This window comes from Anguilla rostrata, chromosome 14 (genome assembly GCF_018555375.3).
Source record: "Anguilla rostrata isolate EN2019 chromosome 14, ASM1855537v3, whole genome shotgun sequence".
NCBI classification, from domain to species: Eukaryota; Metazoa; Chordata; class Actinopteri; order Anguilliformes; family Anguillidae; genus Anguilla; species Anguilla rostrata.
Window position 1 is genome coordinate 7,734,143 of NC_057946.1, and position 20,464 is coordinate 7,754,606.

The 20,464-nt window shown below is 43.6% G+C and overlaps 1 protein-coding gene across 4 annotated transcripts in view; it reads left to right on the forward strand.

Annotated features, from left to right (window-relative positions):
- Positions 1-20,464, forward strand: part of LOC135239155 (LHFPL tetraspan subfamily member 2a protein-like) — a 53,524-nt gene that overhangs the window by 3,357 nt on the left and 29,703 nt on the right. For 3 of the 4 annotated variants that reach the window (XM_064307633.1, XM_064307631.1, XM_064307632.1), the window contains exon 2: positions 14,574-14,636. The exons of the other annotated variant lie outside the window; for it this stretch is intronic. The gene's annotated coding sequence lies outside the window, so the exon portion shown is untranslated. The remainder of the gene's footprint in view (positions 1-14,573; positions 14,637-20,464) is intronic. 4 annotated transcript variants of the gene reach the window in all.

Here is a 20,464-nt window from a genome sequence, read left to right on the forward strand (position 1 = left end):
GTAAACCAGAATATGCCAACAAGCTGCACTGTCCCAGCAGAAAAGTGAGAATTGGGGGCCTTCAGAACCGTGGAATGTCCCTTGAATGTCCCATGGCCCTCCCCCATCTCCTCTCAAAGGCCTGGCCACCTTGTGCTGCACGGGTGCATCTGTGTGTTGCTGAGAGCAGTGGGCTGCTATGCGCTGGGGCGGTGTGGTGGAGGGTGGCCTGGGCGTGCCTGCGTGAAAGTGCTGTTGTGCTCGACACTGGGGCAGGGGGTTGCCATTGTCCTTCCCCTGCCGTCCAGCAGCAGATGGAGACGGTCAATTGGCAGAGATCGGTGGTGAATCTGGAGTCCCCCCCCCCTCCCCTGGCCCTGTCTTTTGCTCGGGGGCATTCATGCATGCTGATAAGATTAAGCCCTCGCTGGAGTAATCTCTCTGTCTGGGCCCTGTTTGCGCCCTGTGTGTGCTTTTGGCCCACGCTGGCTCAGGACCGCGCTCGAGCTCCCCTGTGACTCGCGCTGTGGATGGAGATAAATCGCGGCCGGACGTGCCAGCTGACAGCGCATCTTTTCAAGATCAGCAGGGTGTGTCCTTCAGAGTAAAAGCGCCCACTGCCAAAGATTGTGCCTCTGGTTCTTACCATTTCAATAGGCCTTTCAGGAGGAAGACAGGATACAGCTGTCCACCAGTGTTTCTGTTGTTAATGGTAGAATATATATATATATATATATATATATATATATATATATTACTCTGGCCTCCCCAGATCTGCAGTGAAGTGGCAGTGTTGGAATGCTAAAATCTTTCAGCCCTAAGGAAGACAACAGAGAACCAAGAGAGTCCAGATGCCCTGATATATTGTACTTCTGAAATGCATTTACACCCACTGGTATGTTTTCTTCTCTGGCTGTGTTTGGTATATTTGGACACTCCCCTGTTCACAGTCCTGCTAATAAACCTGTTGAATGCAGGTGGCAAGCACTTCTGTTCAGATCTGCTTATCGGCTGATGGAATCTTTAAAGGGGGCTGAAACTGTCAGCAGTTGAAAGTCACCTTAGGAGAGGCCTACTCATGTGCCGGTGAATGACGTGGACTGTGTTGCCGGATGTTTACGGCGTGGTTTTGCGGATGCCATGGAAACCCAGGTCACTTGGGATTGTCATACCATTATGGTCATTTTTCTTTAGCCTGAGTTACAATAATCTCCTTTTACTGTTTCCCACTGACTGAGAAACTCTGAACTTTGGGTTAACGGTGTGGCATACTGTCTCTTATAACAGGCTTTGCTGTGGCACACTTTTTTGGAAATTTGGCTTTGAATATAGAGCCCTAGTTCCCCCTCCCTGTTAAAGTTTATGGGGTGGTCCAACGTTTCTGACTCAGCAGTGCGTAATTATAGCCAGCAGTGCTCAGAGAACAGTTTTTCATGTCCGTCCAAAACTGCTCTTCCTATTTCAAGCCTTTTGTCCTTGGGATGTGTAAATCATGTTCGGTTCTGTTAATGGACAGTGTTACAAAGGGACGGAGTGCTTTCGGTTGGGGGAGTAGTTTCGCTCCCAGGAAGGCTGAAATACGAGTCCATAGCCTCAGGATAAGGAGCACTCTGCTTTGTTGAAATAGGTAGGCTACAGTCCAGCAGTGATTTGTAGTCATTTGCCTTAATTTCTTGACCTGATATTTATGAAAGGAAAGGGTGTCATCTGACTGGAGATCGTAAATAAAATCCGGGGAGGATAAGGAAATTAAGAATAACCACTGAAACCAATGCAGTTATTTTGTTTTCATTTTTGTTGTTTCCTCATTGGTCACTGAAAGAATTTATTCACATAATATATTGCATGCTAATTGATGTTATTCTGTTGAACTGCTGGTGATGGGTAACTCAGCCTCAAACCTCTGAGTCATCTCAATGCCAAAACAGTTTCCAGCTGTGCTGTGAATGCTCAAGTGTTATTATGCAGTGTAGATCATCTCAGTGTAGTTTTCAGATTCTTGTTTTCATGATAGCAACTGAAGGACATTTTGTGCCAAATAAATGGATTCAGTTTTTCTTTCCTACAATGAGATATTCCTGCAAGCTGTCCAGATCTGTTTCACTTATCTTCTATCATCAGGATTGCTTGCATTATTCCTCCTGAGAAACACATAGCCCATGTATTACTGAAGCCTGAATTAGTCTGTAACTCTTTGCTCAAATCATGCTTTTAAAGACCTGTGTAAATGACTAACGTCAGTCATGCATTAATAAGTAGGTGAGGATGTGGTTTTTGACTTTAAGTTACTCTGAATAGAAGTGCTTCCTTCCATAGCTAGCTCTGCACATGCGACAATAGTCAAGCATCATGGGTCAGTCTTGAACTGATTACATTACATTACATTACAGGCATTAGCAGCGCTCTTATCCAGAGCGACTTAACAACTTTACTTAGCACTTTACATGTATCCATTTATAAGCTGATATATACTGAAGCAATGCAGGTTAAGTACCTTGCTCAAGGGTACAACGGCAGTGTCCTTACCCGGGATTCGAACCTACGACCTTTCGGTTACAAGCGCAGTTCCTTACCCACTGTGCCACACTCCGTCCGAGTGAATGCTCATAGATTAAAGTGAATCCTGTGAGTTGGGCCAAAGTATCATTTATTGTTTTTAAGAGGGTTTGTCTGCTTGTGGTTCAGGAATTTGTCTACCTGACATTAGCCTGCAGATGTTGAGGGCAAACAGTATGTAGTGTGTCAGAGTTACAGCTGTGACACTAGGCAAAAACGACCTATTTAGCCAGGTTCAGAGAGCTAATTCCTGCACCTCAAGCGTCCAGTAAGCACCACCCAGTGACTGTACAGGCCTGCGAGACTTGCATTGTTTGTCTCAATCCAAGCTCAGAGCAGGCAAAGACAGGAGAGACATAAATGGGCATCCCCCAGACAAGGAAGTCCTGTGTCTGGCTGAGAAGGAAGCTTCAATATTAGTTTGTTTATTGAGCTGGAGAACTGATTGAAATGGCCTGAAAATGGAGTTCTTCTGAGCCAACAATTTAAGACACATCTACATCTAACAAAGCCCTTAGGTAACGAGAATTCTGCATACTGAGGAAGACCCAGACGTGAAAGACGCATGCCAGATGCGGAGGGGTCAGTCACATGGCTTTGTTGATGGGCTGTAATGGCTCATGCTTTAACAGTTTGGACAGTTGGCAAACAATATTGGACCTATGGGCCTGTCTGTTTTAGTGATTAAATTAAATACAACCATTGTCCCACATGCAAATTATAAGCAACATCAACTAAAATGTGGAACTTATATAAAATCTCTGCACAAGTACCAAATTTGTGATTCCTTTATTGGTGGGAGGGACAGGGAAGTATTCCTTGTTGCACTGAGGCGTCTGTTGGACTAGATTTCACCTTGAGATTTTTTTTAAATGAGCTTTTGCCCTCAGAATGTCACACAGCACTACTATAAAATATGTGACGCATAAACGGAAGACCGGGGACAGGGGAGTACGTTCCCATAATGAGCTGAGATACCTTGTTATGTCAATCGCTGACCTTCATGATGCAGTCATTACTTCGCTGCCCTTAGCAAACAAGAAGCTGTGATTCATTCAGATCTTTGTGTCACTGATAATCTTTCTCCAAATACTATGGGAAACATAATTACCCTTGGGCGCTCAAAACAAAGGTACATTTCTCAACACGAATATCAGCCACCACAAGGGAGTCTGTCCATTAGCAATTTTGTTTGGGTTGGTCCACAAAGAGGCCGTCTAGATGAACCTTGTAGCATGTGACTGTTTTTCTATCTGCCGCTGCTATTCTGCTTATCCAGGCCCTGTGCATATGACCAGGCACACATCCAGTTTCGAGCTATTAGGTTACTGGCAGTCATTGGCCTGAAATTATTAGACTTGCCTCTTTGCTGCAATAAGCAAGTGACCTACATTTAAGCTTTGCTCCTATCTTTTGAATCCCGGTTTCATTAATAATAAACAATCTAGTTTGTTTTGTCTTTGCTACTTTTGAATTAAAGACTTTGTTTTAGATTTGGATATGTTAGACTTGCAGTAGAACTGGATTTTGTAATGAGTGAGTGAGCTCAGGAGGTAAGAGCGGTTGTCTGGCAGTTGGAGGGTTGCTGGTTCGAAGTGTCCCTGAGCAAGACACCTAACCCCTAACTGCTCTGGTGAATGAGAGGCAACAATTGTAAAGCGCTTTGGATAAAAGTGCTATATAAATGCAGTCCATTTCCCATTTACCATTTTTCCTTTTGCAAAATTTGAGGGCCAAAACGTTCCACAAGTGGTCAACAGAACTAAATGTGGTAAATCGGTGTAGATTCATCAAACTTGAACCATAGATCAACTTATTAAACAGTCTATTTTAGGAGGTAAAAAACATTAATAGAGCTGGATTCTGTCCCAAGGTGCAACAGCAGTGTTTGAGCTGGGATACAATCCCGATGATTTACCTCGGCTCAATGCTGCCCTACATTGCCTTCTATAGTTTCTTTATGCTTTCATTACGCAAGTGCACTGCTCGCATGTTTTTGTAGGGCTTGCATACATTGGTCTCTGACGCTACAGAGTAGTTTCATATTGTGGCAAGGTAAATATTGACAAGTGTCAAGAAAGAAATAGCCTTAAGCTGGGGGATGACATGGAAAGGGAAAAAACTGGGATGGTGACAGCAGTGGTGGTGTAGCAGAAACACCGTTGTCCACACAATGCAATTTCTAAAGCCTGGTAACAATTGCCCTTTGGTTTGGAAGACATGTAACGCGATCTGTTTCTCTACAATGATGGATCTCATGTAGCCTAAGTGGCAGAATGTTTCATTCAAAGATACAGGTCACACCAAATTGGCAGATGAGACCAAGGACAGCCCCCACTGTGAGTCTAACTGATATGTAGGTGAATAGGGAGGAGCAGTCCGTTGGGAACCTGATGTAACATAGCTCAGTCTGTTAAGATAAATAATTGCTGCAGCATGATGTTTTTCTGGGCTGTGACTGCTCATGCTTGGAAACATTAAAGTTTTGTGAAAGTTTTTAACAGCATCTGTAAGGGAACACTGGGAGGAGAATGTTTGTTAGAGAGGAATAGCCTTTGGTAATTTCTTATGGAAAACGTCTCTTTTTGATGTGATTGCCAGTCCTCCGTGCTGCCAAATTTTGGCGTGTCAGAAGTGGTTTCCCCAACATAAGACACATGTGGGGCTTAGCTATCCCTCTGTGGATGATGATGACCAACTATCCATCAGCGCATTGGTGGGGGAATGCTTTGGGAGGGAATGAATTCCGTTGGGCTCGGGAGAGACGCACACAAGGAAAGAACCCCTCGCTATAATGGGGTTCCTCTGGCCTCCAGTGGAGACGGAGCACCACAATGAGTCATTACAATAATAGCTATGGAGTGATGTAATCTGGATGTGCGGTCTGTAACCCGCAGGCAGCGTGCACTATGGAAACAAGTGCTCAGCGTGTAATCACTGGTTTTGTGCGATTGGTTAGGCTGGGGCCCTGGGGGCATGGACACCTTGCATTTTACACATGCATCTGCTGTCCTCATAGTCATAGTCCGCACTGCAGCTCTTCCTGAATAGTGAAGGCATGGGTTAGCATGGCATTCACAGTTCTATTCAGCCCTATTGCTTTTCTGTTCATACTTAATTGTTACTAACCATTTAAAGCCTGCTTTGCTGTATTTTATTGTTTAGTTTCATTATTTTTAATTACCTGCAAATACTCCAGTTACTGTAAAAGTCACAGAAAATACACTCAATTAATTTTGTTAATCCAATTTAAGGACATATACCATCATTTTGCATGAAAATACACATATACACATTCACATATGCTGATATGTATTTTATAATACTAATTTACTAATTTAATTTCATCAACATTTTTATATGTGTAAGGAACCGAATAAATGAAAAAACTGTTCATGGAAATAAACACAGTTCTGAACTAATGGGGTGATAATTGTAAGCTATAGGCTATTATGTACTATATATCATCTGTGTGGGTACCTTGGGATTGGCGTCTGGTAATTTGATAGTCTTCTATTGACAGCATGCTGCCTACATAATTTAACTTTGACTATTGCTCAGTCTACTTATCTATGCCCTGGACCGAATTGCCTGAAATAGACACAGACAGTAACACTACAGTGAAGCTACAATCGAGGGCAGAGAGACTATTTTAAAACTTTTAATCTGTCCTCAAGCAGTAATTAGGGCAGTGCAGTGCTTGGATGGCTGATGTCATCAGAAGGAGACCACGTTTGTCCTGATGGAAATGTGGGAGGCAGGCAGGCTGTTGTGGTCTGGAGGCACAATGTTATTATGCTTTGGTCAAAACTGACTGAGGCCAGAGAGGGTGAAGTGGTGCCTCAGTTAAACTCCCACTGGGGAGAATCACTGCACGAGCAGACTGTGTTCAAAACAAAACACAACCACTCTTATATAACGTCTGTGTCCCTGCGGAAGCCCCAATGCTGATGTCACTCTGGGTCGCTCAATCACTCAAATCGCTTATTCCAGGTTAACAAAAAAAACAACATTAACATCAAAGACAATGTGGCTCTTGAATATTTTCAGAGCCACATTGTCTTTTACAAAATAATCAGTTTTTGTCACATTTTCAAGTGTAAAGGAACTTTTTTTGTTTCTGTAATATTTTTTTCCAATATTCTGCACCTTTCAGTGCAGGCTCTTGACAAAAGACAACGTTAAATAGCTTCAATGTGATCATGTCATCATGTGATAAGAAGCATGGGAGGTCAGCATCTGGAGCACAACTGCAAATGCTGGTCACCAGGAATTCCTGAGGGAAACGTATGTTATCTCTGGGAGATTCATGGAGCTAATACAAACACATCATTTTTGTTTCAAAGCAGCTCTGCGATTTAACAGACAGCCAGGTTTCAATTAAAGCATAAACACTCTCCAGCAAAGGGCTTCTGATTGCACACCGATATTTTATGGCCCCGGTAAAATCCACCCATCAATAATACAAAAGCCTTTTCTCTTTAAAAACCTCTTGAAGGAGTAGAGATTTTTTACTGGAGGCCTGGGAGGCTGTTTAAATTGGGAGCCGAATAACTTTTATGTGTTTTCCACTCCCATCTTACAGGCCCGTTTTTTTTCTGACAGTGCAAAAAACATTTACCAGTCTTACCAGCACAGAATGCAGCACGCCGTGAAGTCTGTCAGCAGCTTGCTGGAGCGGGAACATTGGCATTCATTTTCAAATGAAAGTATTGGTGCCTTCATCTGCTGTGGAATAAGTGAAAGTGCACTAAAACACATGGTTGACGTCGGCTGCATTGACACGTGTGGATTTAGGGCAGTAGAGCTGGACGGTAGTGGCACTCTTAACCACATCTGATGTTGAACTTAGAAGTGCGTCATCTGAATTGCTGGGGGAAAAAAATATGGGACTCTGTTCATGGATAATATAAAGTATTGCAGATTTGGCTAATGAAGTGATCCTTGCAAGCCTGACTAGAGCTCACATTTATGAAAAGGAGACAAGCAGATCTTGCATTTATTAAAAGAGGCCTAGCCGTCCTAATAAAAAGTGAATCCCAGCTGTGGTGAAGTGCTGTGGTGTGTCTCTTAGGCTTCTCTCCAATGTAGTGTCTTGTGGACAGGAAATTGTTTGTGCCTAATCACATTGTATTGATTGAATTATGAAGCATCTTGTTCCCGTGGTGCACAGAGAGCCAAACATCTTCTGAGTGCTATTCCTGGGCCTCTGAGGCAGCAGTCGGGCCTGTGTCGGTGTGAGATGGGCCTGATGATTGTGTTCCAAAGCACAGCACACCTGTGCACTGCTGTGCTGTGCTATACTCATGAATGATGCAGCAGCACCAGAACAGTAGTGAATCGGTGTAAAATTAAAAAGAGCGTAAGAAAAAGGCAATGGTGAGAGGTTCTCTTTGGTGGAAGCTGTTTATGTTGCTTCATCACCTATGGCTGTCAATTGCCTTCAACCTCATGTTCATGTTCATCTCTGCTCCAAATAAGTGAAACCTCTCGTGTTACCCCAGGAACCCTCCTTTTAGTACACATTATAGCTATGACTGCATGCATTTGCCATGGGTATCAGATTAGTTGTGTCTACAGTTTGATTTACGCTACAAGTGCATTAATCAGGTTATGCAATTGTACTAAAAGGTTTCTAGTGACAGTCGCTTAAAGGCTAGAACTTTACAGAAAAACATATTGGCAGCGTTCTTCTAGAAAACTGATGAATTGCAATTGTTCTACTCTCTCTCATCTACAGTTGCCTCTGTAGTTGTATATTGCTCTGTGTAATTTACTGAAGCCATGTAATTCCCAAAAATGTGTGTATGGCTTGATTGAGCATAATCGTTGTAACGTTGAGGTTGAGATATTATACATCCCTCCACTTTACTTTGAGCCTAGCTCTAAATCTGGTTCTACCCCTACAGACAGTACAGGTGTTTCCACTGGCCAGTGCGGACACAGCAGTCAATCCCATGCTGAAATCGTTGGGGTGTTTGGAAAGTAGAGATTCCCCACTTCCTTTGAAGTGCCCCTGGCAAGACCTTCAAAGCTGTGCTACTTTCTGAATGGTTAAAAATAATACAGTCCTAAATTTAAGCCAGACGCTGGGCCTGCCCGGTTTATAAGACCAGAGTTATTCTTTTCTGGAAAATAATTGGTTGTGTTTGTGGCCTCTGCTTGAGGAGGGGAGAGAAAGAGTTTCCATGCTGTTACTGCATCATCTCACCATGTGACCTTCTGAAAACAGTAGAAATTGTATAACAACTCAATAGTAGAATGGTGTGAACACATAGTCCATTTCCTCAAATGCCGTCAGTCCAAGTGTGGAAAATATTAATGTTCTGCTTCTGAAGTTAAGCATAAAAACAATATATATGTATTATCCTTTTTGTGCTGGTAGCTATTTCTTCTATTGATGATGATCTGGTTAGCTTTCATTGTCAGTATGCCCAGAAAGACTGACATGGATGAATAGGCTACTAATTGGTAAAACTGTGCACACATGACCATTAAAACTAACCATTTGGTAGATAATTAAGAATTCAAGGACAAAGCAAATGATAACAAGTCAAACCTGCACTGTGGTAATAAGTTTAAGGAACAATTGGGAAAGAACACGTGTTCTCTTACAAAAAACTAAATGTGAAGTTTGTGAATTTTCACATGAGAATTACCATATTTTCATGTGAAAAGAAAATGTCAAATGTGAACTGGACATTTCCACATGTGAAACAAAATTGTGTCACATTGAGTCATTTTCACATGACTGACATTTTTTAAATATGACAAAAAACTTTCACACATGAAACAAAACATGTGTCTTGGAATAGTATAGGTTACCTTTTTGCACTTTCATTGTATAAATGAGATTGTTTTTGTAGTTCACATGTGTACTTTTCACATGTTGGGTGTTCACGTGTAGTTTTTGAACACGTTTTTTGGGTTCAGCTTCCTAATGAGGAGCCTACTCAGTCTTTAATTTAATCAGTTGACTTTTTGTTAGCAATTGTTTGAATTATAGCATAATAAGCACAGAGTGAACATGGGATTTTTATTCTTCATGGCGTGCATAGCTATTTCTGATATAATGTGCCATAAGAGGGTAAATAGTCCCTCTTAACCCGAAAAGAACCTAATTATGAAAAATTATCAGCTTGTTAAAATATGTTAAAATGAAAACCAGCATACAAAGAAGTCCCCCAGGATCAAGGTTGGGAAACACTGTGCTAGATAATAATGATACTGACATTAGTTTTTTATGATTGTGACATTTCAGCATATTACAAGTCAATTATATGTTATTATATGTCTTTTTAATGACCCTTTACAAATGTGGGAAGTGCCCATTTTACTAGATTATTTTGGTAAATTTTCCAAATCCCATGATGTCCTGACCTGTGTCAGACATTACATTTTTGCAAGGGTGGGTTGTTTCGTCCTCCTATGTGAGTGCTTAGACTCAGATGCTTCTGATTACTGTCCTGCTGAGCTGGCGAAGAAAACAACTTGGACTCTGGACTGCTGAGTTCCAGATGTGGAGCACCAATCGTACCTTCCGGAAGGAGCGCTGCTTCGTTGGCCAAATCGGGGAGCCACACATCCCTCATTAGATGTCTGCGCACTGGCAGCTTGCATCACAAATTTGCACTGGAAGTATTCCTTATACTGGACAAAGTAGATTTAATACTTTGCAGAACCTTCACAGTTGGGGAAAGACATCTCAATACGGGGCTGTGTTGTGAAGTTCCTGGAAAAGAGGAGCTGGTCGTTTCTCGAGGGCTGTTGACTGCGCATTAAATAGCATTATGAGATGTGAATATTAAAAATGCCGGCAAGGCAACAGCAATAGATTGCATCTCAAAACAGTCATCTATGGTTGAACCAAATATAGGCCTGGTTGAATCAAATATAGGGCCTTATTCAGCATTGTTCCTAAATTTGAGTAAATGAAGCAAAGGCCATACATGTGCCTGAAGTGGACCCTGAAATTAACGGAATGTCTTGTGTAGGAAACCTGGAACATGTTCAGGTTTGACCAAAGTTGTGTTAAGACTGAATAGATACCACCTTCTTGCAAAGAAAAGCATCTTTCGTTAGATGGTTATTAAGGTAGGAAATAATATAATCATGAAATAAGTTATCTACTTAACTGCTCCCTTGCTCCCCCAGTTTGTGCCCTATCTACCAGTCTCTGTCTGCCTGCTATACTTGAATTACATGGCTGGCCCACCCAGCCAAACTGTAGCCCACAGAGCTCAGTGAGACAGTGTGTCCAGTGAGACAGACAGACCTGGCAGCCAGACGGTCTGTTTAATAATAATGAGGACCTTGGTTCTTGTCATCCAGCAATGACTTGCAAAGCATTTAGAGCCGCAGAACTCCTAGCTGTAAATGCTCAAAACCAGCTCCCAGAAAACCCCCTGATTGCTGGAAGAGAGCCGCCTTTGTGGTGAGTAAAGCCGTGTGGTTGACATGCTCGTGGAGCTCGCGGAGTTACACCGCGTGGCCTGGCTGGCGCTCGAGCTGTGGAGCAGCTTCAGCTGTTGTTGCATGATACCCAGCGTGCACCTTCTCTGCTGTCCCAGCATGTAGAGGATGCCTCCCTGACTCCAGACCCCCCCCCCCCCCAGCCCCGGAGACCTGGAAAGTATCTTGTGTGTGTGGCAGTTGTATCTGCTTGTGCACCCCTGGAAAGCCGGTGGGGTGGGACCCCTGGGAAGCCGGTGGGGCGGGACCCCTGGAAAGCCGGTGGGGTGGGACCCCTGAAAAAGCTGGTGGGGTGGGCGTCCCTGGAAAGCCAGTGGGGTGGGACCCCTGAAAAAGCTGGTGGGGTGGGACCCCTGGAAAGCCAGTGGGGTGGGACCCCTGGAACGCCGGTGGGGTGGGACCCCAGAGGAGTGAGGAACCCTGGATGGCAGCCCAGCATAGTGATTCACCAGCGCCGCAGACCCAGTCGTGCTCTGCCGCTGAGAGGCACAGCATGAAAGCAGTGTCAAGTTCCAGGAGTTCAGTTCCTCTGCCTTCCTCGATTTCCAGTCAATGGCTGCTCACATTTCTGCTGTTTCACCACCGTGAAGTTCACTCGAGGTCTGAGGTGCCATCCCCATGTGTGATCATAATCGAGGGCTCTCGTGCTGAATGTAACATCCAAGATGCTACCTTGGATCCCCACAGGATCAATGTGCGAAATCCTGAATGACCACAACAGGAATAAAACTGAGGACATCTTCAGTTTCATTAGTAATTTCTTTGGCAGATTTGTCATACATGGTTCACTCTTTCTGATGGGAATTGTAACAGGGCACTGGTGCTTACTGTAAATGTACTTGCTTTCCCAGCAGGGTTAAATTCAGATTTGTTCTTGTTCTTTCCTTGAGAGAAAATTATGTGGCATTGTTCTTCCACATGTGTTTTTGTAGTTTGGAGAATCCTACCCCTATTCTCTGTCAGTGACTAGTTTACACTCCGGAAAATTTGGTTACTGTAAATCACGCTTTATTTCTCTGACCTTTCCTCCTCTTTTCATTGAAAGTATCACGGCTGGCTCGGCCTGAGCGGCGATAGCACAAAATCAGCCAACGCCTCCGCTGGCAAAGCCATTACACCACAGAATGTGTGGAAAAACAGCTCCAAAACCTCGGAACTTGAAAGGCTGGGAGAGGAGAACGAACAAAGTATTCTTCTGGGCTTTTCATGTGATGTACTGTTGCTGAGCCATGCTGATGAACGCAGAGGCCTGTCTGCGGACTGTCCTTTTAACAACATCCGTGAAAAATCTAAATAAAAATAGAATAATTTCACATTTTAGGTCTTTGTGTATTTAATTGTTAAACGGTAGATCTTTGACCATTAATTCAGGTGTAGTTCTACTGTTCATGCGGACTGATATCTGGGATATGTTGTGAGGATGTGGTAATAATGTTCTTTGTAGCTGCATTGAGAACTCAGGCCTTAGGAAAAAGTGGATGCAGTCATTTGAAACGGCCCTTTGAACGGAGAGGCAGATAAAATCCTTTTAACCGCACAGGGGCGCATTGCGGTCGATGCTGCACTGTCTCAGCGAGGGGGCAACATATGGTCCATTTGCAAATTAAGTGTTTGCTTTGGCTGGGGTCTTCTGCTCTGAATTATTCGAGAAGGTTGGGGAGATCTCACTGAGTCGGACGCGTACGCACATCGTTTTTCCATGTGCGGTTAATGCATGTTCTGCTGTGGCCAACGGTCAGTTAAGTGGGGAATAAATTAATCAGTTGTCCAGTCCCCCCCACTCCAAGCTGATACATATCTTTGTGGACCACTCGCCACAAAAGGTGAAGGTTAGAGAAGTCTGATTTCTGAGAGACCAACTCACCTTTTACTGCAGATTTAACCGGCTCAATTACTTTTTGATTTTGACCAGTACCCTGCCAGGACCAATTAGACAGTTTCCCAGTCTTGTCACAGTTCTGCTAGTACTCTGTCAGGGGTGATTATAAGACTCTGGAGATATGGGAATCAAAACCTGAGGACCTTTAACAATGGCGTTGTTGTGCATAAGTGTGTATATGGCTTTATACACAAGAACAATTTGTGTTTTCTCTATTTGGCAAAATTGTTAATGGAAAAAAACTCACTTGGCATTAAATGGAGTCAAATACAGCATATCATTTCTGCAAACAACATAAGTTCTAAATTTAGGTTTTTAGTTCTCAATGAGATTATATTAATCCCTGACATTCTACTTGGCATCCCGAATGCCATCACATATTTGTGTGCTTAAGAAAGTGGGCTAGCTAAGAAAAGTATGACCATTTTTAATGGTCATTCTCAGCGGACTTTCTTTGCTTTATCTACTGTTATGCTCTTCTCTCTCTACCATAAAACATTTTTTCTTCCGCAGCAATTGGACATGTCCTCTTCAAACAAAAATAGCAGATGGTGCCACACACATGTGTAAGCCTGCTGAGTGAGAAGCTTGATTAAGGTCACAGTGGTGGGTCTGAGCACCCGGGAGTGTGTACATATCTTGAAGGAGAACCGCACTGTCTGGTTCACTTCAAAAGCAAGCCCCACATTCTCAAGTTGTCTTTTTTTCTCTCTCTCTCTCTCTCTCTCTTTTCAAACGCCGTCAGGTTCTGTGCTGTTTCAGCACAGACAGTCACCGGAGGAACCCCATCTCATCCATCGTCTTTCCTGTTATTTGCCTCCCCTCAGGTCCCGCCATATATGGTGACCTGTATTCTAATTGTCAGGAATCCCCGAATCAGACATCCCATTGTCCCGAGTTCTTCCTCTGCCCCCACGCTCTCAGGATGTTTTTTCCAGGTCCCCCTGGGCCTGGGTTCAGCTCAGCTTTACTTTGGCCGGCCCGTGGCCTGGTCAGCTGATTATTGACCCAACCTGCAGCCAAGAGTCCAACAGTGACGAGAAAATTAGAGAGACTCCCTGTTGCCGCACAGTCTGACCCCAAACGCCACCCCCCCAAGCTGAAAAAAGATGGTGTTGCACTTCCATGGGGCCCATCTGAAAATACTGTACTTTATTTTTCATAAATATCCTGCAAACGAACACGTTATACACTCTTTCTCTGGGTACCAGTTAACAGAAGTTGAAATGTGCGTCTTAAGCATTTTTCACACCATAGTGACTAATGACAGACTATTTTGCGTATGATCTTCTCTGTGCTATGCAATTACATTTTTGTTATAATCGGAGAAAACAAAATGAGAATGAAATGATCCATTTGGGCTTTGAGAATCCCAGCGGGGGTCTCAGGGGCCAGTCCAACATAGAGAGAGGAGGAGTAAAAGGGAAGAGGTCAAGAGCTGACTGGGGTGAAGTTTGGTTTAATTTCTCAAAAGAAGCCGTTGTGTGACATTGCGAATAAGTCACCTTCAAGTGGTCTGAGGTACTTTTAGGGTTGGTCTACAAGTATGAAATGCCTGTGGGGGCATTTTGCTTTGGGAATGGAAAATATGAGTTAAGAAAAGTGGACATTTGCACCCAGAACCCAAATTTGAGACTGCAGCACCAATGTGAAAGTGTGGTCTTATGTGTTGTCACTGATTTTGCAGGTGTGGAGAAGCTGCTGTTTGCACAGCCTACCCAGAGGATCGCCTTGAAGACCTACTGAAGAGGTTAGTGCACACATTCAATATAAGCTTTTTAAATAGTACTATGTGCTTGGAAGTGCTGTTCACTGCTTAAGGAAAATGTTGAAAATAGCTCAGTGGAGCCCCTGTCATTGTATGTGGGAATGAGGAATGGGAATGAAGCCATTTCCCTCTCACTTCCCAGTGTATTAATGCAGTCACCTCCTGAAGCGGCTAGCTGATTTTAAGAGTCGTTTGTGTGACCCGGCCCAAAAATCCCTTGTTGTAAGCTACGGTGAGCTTTCAGCTGCTGCTTTGTGGAAATTAGAGGAGGCCACACACTAGATTTGTACTCAAGGTGGGTTTATAACCATGCTGTCGTGTGCAATTCTCCTCATAATTGATACGTTACGTTGTCACGTCCAGGGGTTCATTGTGACTAGCTTTTAATTAAGAGAACCGGAGACCTGTATTTGGGCCGTCTTCACCGTGAGCTCCTCTGTTGCCCTCCGATGTCTCTCACCGTCACCTCTTGGAATTGCGTGAACAGGGGCCAGGAGGAACGGAGGACGGAGAAGTAAAAGGGGAACCCCCCCTCGAGTTCAGAAATAGCTTGTTTGTCGTTCTGTCCAGGATGTTGCTGACACCAAAGCCTGCCCGGTATTTTACGGGGGAACCAACAGGAATCGCGTTGATGGTTTTATAAACGCATTATGAGTGATTGATGCTGCGCTAGGCCACCTGCAGGTACAATTTCAAAGGGGGAAACCATTATAACAATAAACAGACTAATCAGCACTGTCACTGGCACTTAAAATAGATCTTCATGTGTGGGGAGCCTCTTCCTGTTATGGTAGACCTGTCTCCATGGCTGCCTCATGTATATTCAAGTGCCCATGGAACATCAGCGTTGATGCGTGTGTGGAATGTTAATGGTTTTCTTGTCGCAAATCATCAGCAGACAGAATCATCCATGCCATCTGATGTATGTAAATATTTAGATCATTTTGCCATTATATATAGTTACATATATAAAACTAACAGGAATTCTTTCTTCACACTGGAACAAAATTAATAAATATAATAGCTAATAATTGATTTAAAAAATCATTTTTGGGCTTCTGGTGGTCCTGTGAACACTCGAGTCTGTTTGCCCCAGAAGGACGTGAATTGTGCTGCCACGCCTTGACTGTGTGGCTCAGTTTGGACTGTGGAGTGAGAAGACACAGCAACTGTCGGCGTACTCCTTGGAGGACAGCGCAAGCTTGACCGTGCTCTACCGAGCTGACTAAGGTTGCAATGAGGACGGAGACCAGCCTAAAAATATGAACTGACATTCCACATTTGAGAAAAAGAGAAAGAAAAATAGGTTTTTAAAGCAAATATGGGTTCTGCTTCCTTCCCAAAGGCACTTCATAGCCGCTTTCTCTTCACTGGTGTTTTGCATATGCAAATGCACAGTGGAATCACCACCTTCAGCCGTGCACCGCTCTAGTGTGACACAGCAGGTGTCTGCGCTCTCAAAAAAAAAAACACAAAGCGGGTGCCACAGAGGAATTCCTTTGTAAGCGTGACTCAATTCCCTTTGCTTAGGCAAATGGCCCGTCACACCACTCGCAACACTTGGTGGAACGGATTCGACTGAACCAACACAGCTTTTCGCCACTCGCAGAAGAGAGGTATTGGTTCTTAGAAAGGACGCATTGACTCGCCTCACCAGGTGCTCGTTCACTCAAATAGGTCGCGTTATGGGAGGCTCGGTCGAGGCTCAGTTGATTTGATCCCCCCTCCCCCGACAGAATTCGCAAAGCTCATTTAGAGACATCTGCCATCGCACACTTGGTCTTGCTTTCTCCTTTCAAACCTTAGTGACTGATGCGTGCTTAGTCATGCAACCATTTTGCCTGGACAGATTTTTTTGAAAAGCCGTCTAGCTTTTGGGAACCTGTGGTAAGCTGTAGGACAAAATTTCCGTCATAGAAGTTTCACCGTCTCTATGTAGGCTACTCCTACTGTTGTATTGCCGCTTAGAGAACCAGCTGGACGCCATTGCTCTTATGGGTGATATCTGTGAGGAACTGCCACGCAGTCTGCGAGACGAGAGAATAAGGGAGTGCAGTGGGTAATCATTTACACCGCATTGCGATCACCCATTCTGACAGTATGACACAGAGTCTGGTCTCCCAGCTGTATTGTCCTTGGGCGAGGCCATGCCTAGGTGTGTTTATGTAGTCACAGACCCAGTTTGCTGAGGTCTGCCTTGCTTTTCTGAGAAAAACACATTGGATTGTGGGGGATCCATCAGCATTTATTCATTTGGCAAAATGTAATTTAGAGTGCTTTTGGTTCAGAATGTGTAGAAAATAATACATTCTGCTGTAGTGATTGGGATATTTAAAAAAGGACTTTGAAAGGGTTATCATAAGTACTCTGGGACGATTAAATGATTGTTGTTTTCTCTGGTTAGCATGTCTTACAGTGGAAAATGGCTCAGTCAGATATTTCTTAAGCTCATTTTAACCAAGCTTTAACAGCAGATTGGCAAGACAGAAAGACTGGGAAAGCTATGGCAAACCCACAACAAATAGGTTCAAGCCATGTTAAATAACTTGGGGGACAGGGTGAATAATTTGCCCAGCATGCTTTTTGTGATTGAGTAAGATGATCTCCTGCATGTAGAGCCATAAAAAGCAGGAAACCCATTTAGACCATTCTATCCTCCCATAAAAGAGATTCAAAATGTCATTGTCTAATGGAAAGTTACCACTTTGTCATGGAGGGCAAACACATTTTTCTCATATGAAGTGATTTTTTCCTTTAAAGATAAACAGCTGAGGGAGTGTCCTTACTCAGCTGCACTTTTCCTGGCAAGCATGCTTGTGTTTTGGATATTTTATGGTCCTTACACCAAAATGAAGCATGGGGTTTTGTCTAAAACAGTGAGAGTGAGTGAGAACTGCAAGACTGCAGATTCTGAAGGCATTGTCTCACCCTGTCCTTTTTGTATTGCTGTGGAACAGATGTGCTGATGTGATCTGCCAAAATACTGCAAAGCTAACAGCTGAGGTAATCGATTATTATTATTTTTTAGCTCTGGTAATTAACAACTTTTAATTATTTTACACAACGTTTTTCTCACTTAACAGATCCAGATCAACTTACAGAGTTCATATTTTTACATGCATAAAATGACATAGATTACATAAGCACTCGGTAAACCAGTGACCCAGACATAATAACCTAATGGAATTTTTTTCATTTACTCTTATCACTTGTTCATGACATTCAGTCTTTATATTAGTTCATAACTTAATGAAATAAAGAGCCCCTTGATCCCTCAGCTACAGTGGAATTTGTATAATGTGTGAACCTTTCTCATTGCCTCCTAGTCCAAACCAAACAGGGAATTGTATGTCCCTGCATACTGGCTCCATCCCATTAAGTCTAATGCTGAAGACATCATCCCCATGCACCTCCGAGTCATGGAATCTTTCATTAGAGCCTCAAGCCGAAACACCAGGGTCATATTTGACACATCCCAGTTGGATTAAGTGCCATTACAAGCCAAACAAACCTCTCTGCAAGTTGTCATAAGCCTTATTACATCAGGCAAGAAAGGGATTATCACAGCTCGGGAGTCAGCACTGTATTTTGTCAAGATTATTTGAGTCATTACACTTGTGACCAGTTGTTATTGCCGGTAATTTGCCAACTCTGGTCAAGGTGAATTCCCTTCGGTGATAGCAGAGGAAGGGATGGCATTTCACTTTCATACAGATATTTAACAGCACGTGAAGGCGTGCAAAAGCCATTTTTTCCAGTTTTCATTACAGACTGGACTATACCGAAGCCCCACTGGTTTTAGTCCCCTCCAAATCAGGCCTGTACGATACAACCGTTTTCAAATCACACTGGTCGATACTGTCGAATATCCATTTGCACTCTTGTTATTTCTACTCTTCGTTAAATTATGTACATTTAGCATCATGGCACAACTGTTTCACCCAAGCTTTAGTTTTTTGTCAAAAGTCTTGTGACCTTTGCTTGAAACTTCAACAGTCCCTTCCAATCAACTATCAGCTTTCAGTCTTGACCCCATTGACATAGGGATCACGCAGGTCAGTGTGTCAGCGTTGGATTCAGGGTTGACATTTTGTTTTATTTTACAAGCTAGGCCACTTCAGTGACATTTTAGTGAATAGCCTTAATATGAGTTAATTATACTGGAGCTCACCAACTTACAAACCTGTGTGTACCAACTGAGGTAGAATTAATAAAGTGTCTTTGATTCCTTTTCTTGTCCCTAATTAGCCGTGGCATTGTATCACAATGTTCTGACCACTAAAACATGCACAGAATAGCAGCTCTGGGGAATTTCTTTCTGTGAAAAACGGCTGAGAAAGATCTCTCCTCAAGATCAGTGTCCAGTCTAACCTTCTCCCCTCCCTGTAGAGCAGTCGTGCAGACCTCACACATTGACCAGGCAATCTGGCACTGCAGATGCATCCCCTCTTTATATCTCTGTTTGCTCTTTTGCTGTGGATTCCGCAGGCCTTTGTGGTTCTTGCAAATGTAAACATATTTCCATTTACAAAGATGATGCTGGCTTTTGCCTTCTGTGAAGGAAACGTCTTTATTGGGAGCATTTAAAAGTAGCCTAATATTAAGTGTTTTGGTGTTAGTTGCAGTATCACCGTTTCCCCACATGTGAGTATATGCCAATAACACGTACATAGAGCAAAGAGTGTGAAATAACTGTGTTTATTTTATGAACGCTTAAACAGATGTTCAGGCCTTATTCCAATGTCAGCTTTCCATTTCCCCCTGCAAACAGTCATTTTCTAGTATTTCTCCGAGCAGTGTCTTCTATTTTTCGTATTTGCTAAACCACAGGGTTTAGACTTGTTTATACAGCGTTGAAGAATACACCATGAACTTTTTCCAGTGAAGATGTGGCTGTAGCCCTCCTTTCGTGTAGTCATGGAGGGAAAGAGAGGGCCTGGTCTCTCTGAGCAGTCTGCTGGTAGACCAAACACTGGGGAGCCAGGGCTGACAGTGGAGCTCACAGCTGAGGGAATCAGTAATTACTTAGTACACCTTCATGCGCAACGCTTAATGAAGTTCTGAAGGGAGCTGTGTAACCCCGCCCCCCCCCAGTTCTGTGGCTTCGCTAAGCCTGAGTGAATGAATCAACGCCCCCTCCCCCCCGCTCTACAGCAGGGTTAATTGAGTGAAGGGAGCCTGGCGACCAGTGGGGATGTGATTAGCAGATGTTCGGGGGTGAAATGACTATTCAGGCCTGTAAATGGAATAAAAATGGAGGCGGTGATTGAGTTTGTGCTGGGGGTGGGGGTGACGGGGCCAGGGGGCCATACTCAGCAGCTGGGGCCGGCCCAGATTGAGAAGGAAGTTGAGGAGGGGGCTGTTGACCTATTCTCCATGTTGCGTGGGTTTTGTGTGTGTACATTTCTTCTGATGAGCAGTGATATTTAAGACCCTCCCTTGGCCAAGCTTAGTCTCTCCCCTGCTTCAATACCTGTGCCCTCATCTCTTATGCATGTTATGGGCATCCTGGGCCACAGTCTGGATCAGCTGTTGTGAATTTTACATCACACAGGCAGTGGCATCAGTGAGGACTCACCCGTAGCATTGGGCTCATCACTCCTCTCTTTCCCACACTGTGTTCTCCCACCGTGACACAAATGAAACAAGGAAAGCTTGGGCCTCATACTCGCACAACAAACACACACTTCATACTCACATTTTACTCCCTGTGATGTCAACGCATCATCATTTGAGCTTTATCAGCGCTCGACATCATCATACTACAGGTGGCTGTACGGTCTCAAACTGCTTCAATGTGGCAAATGATT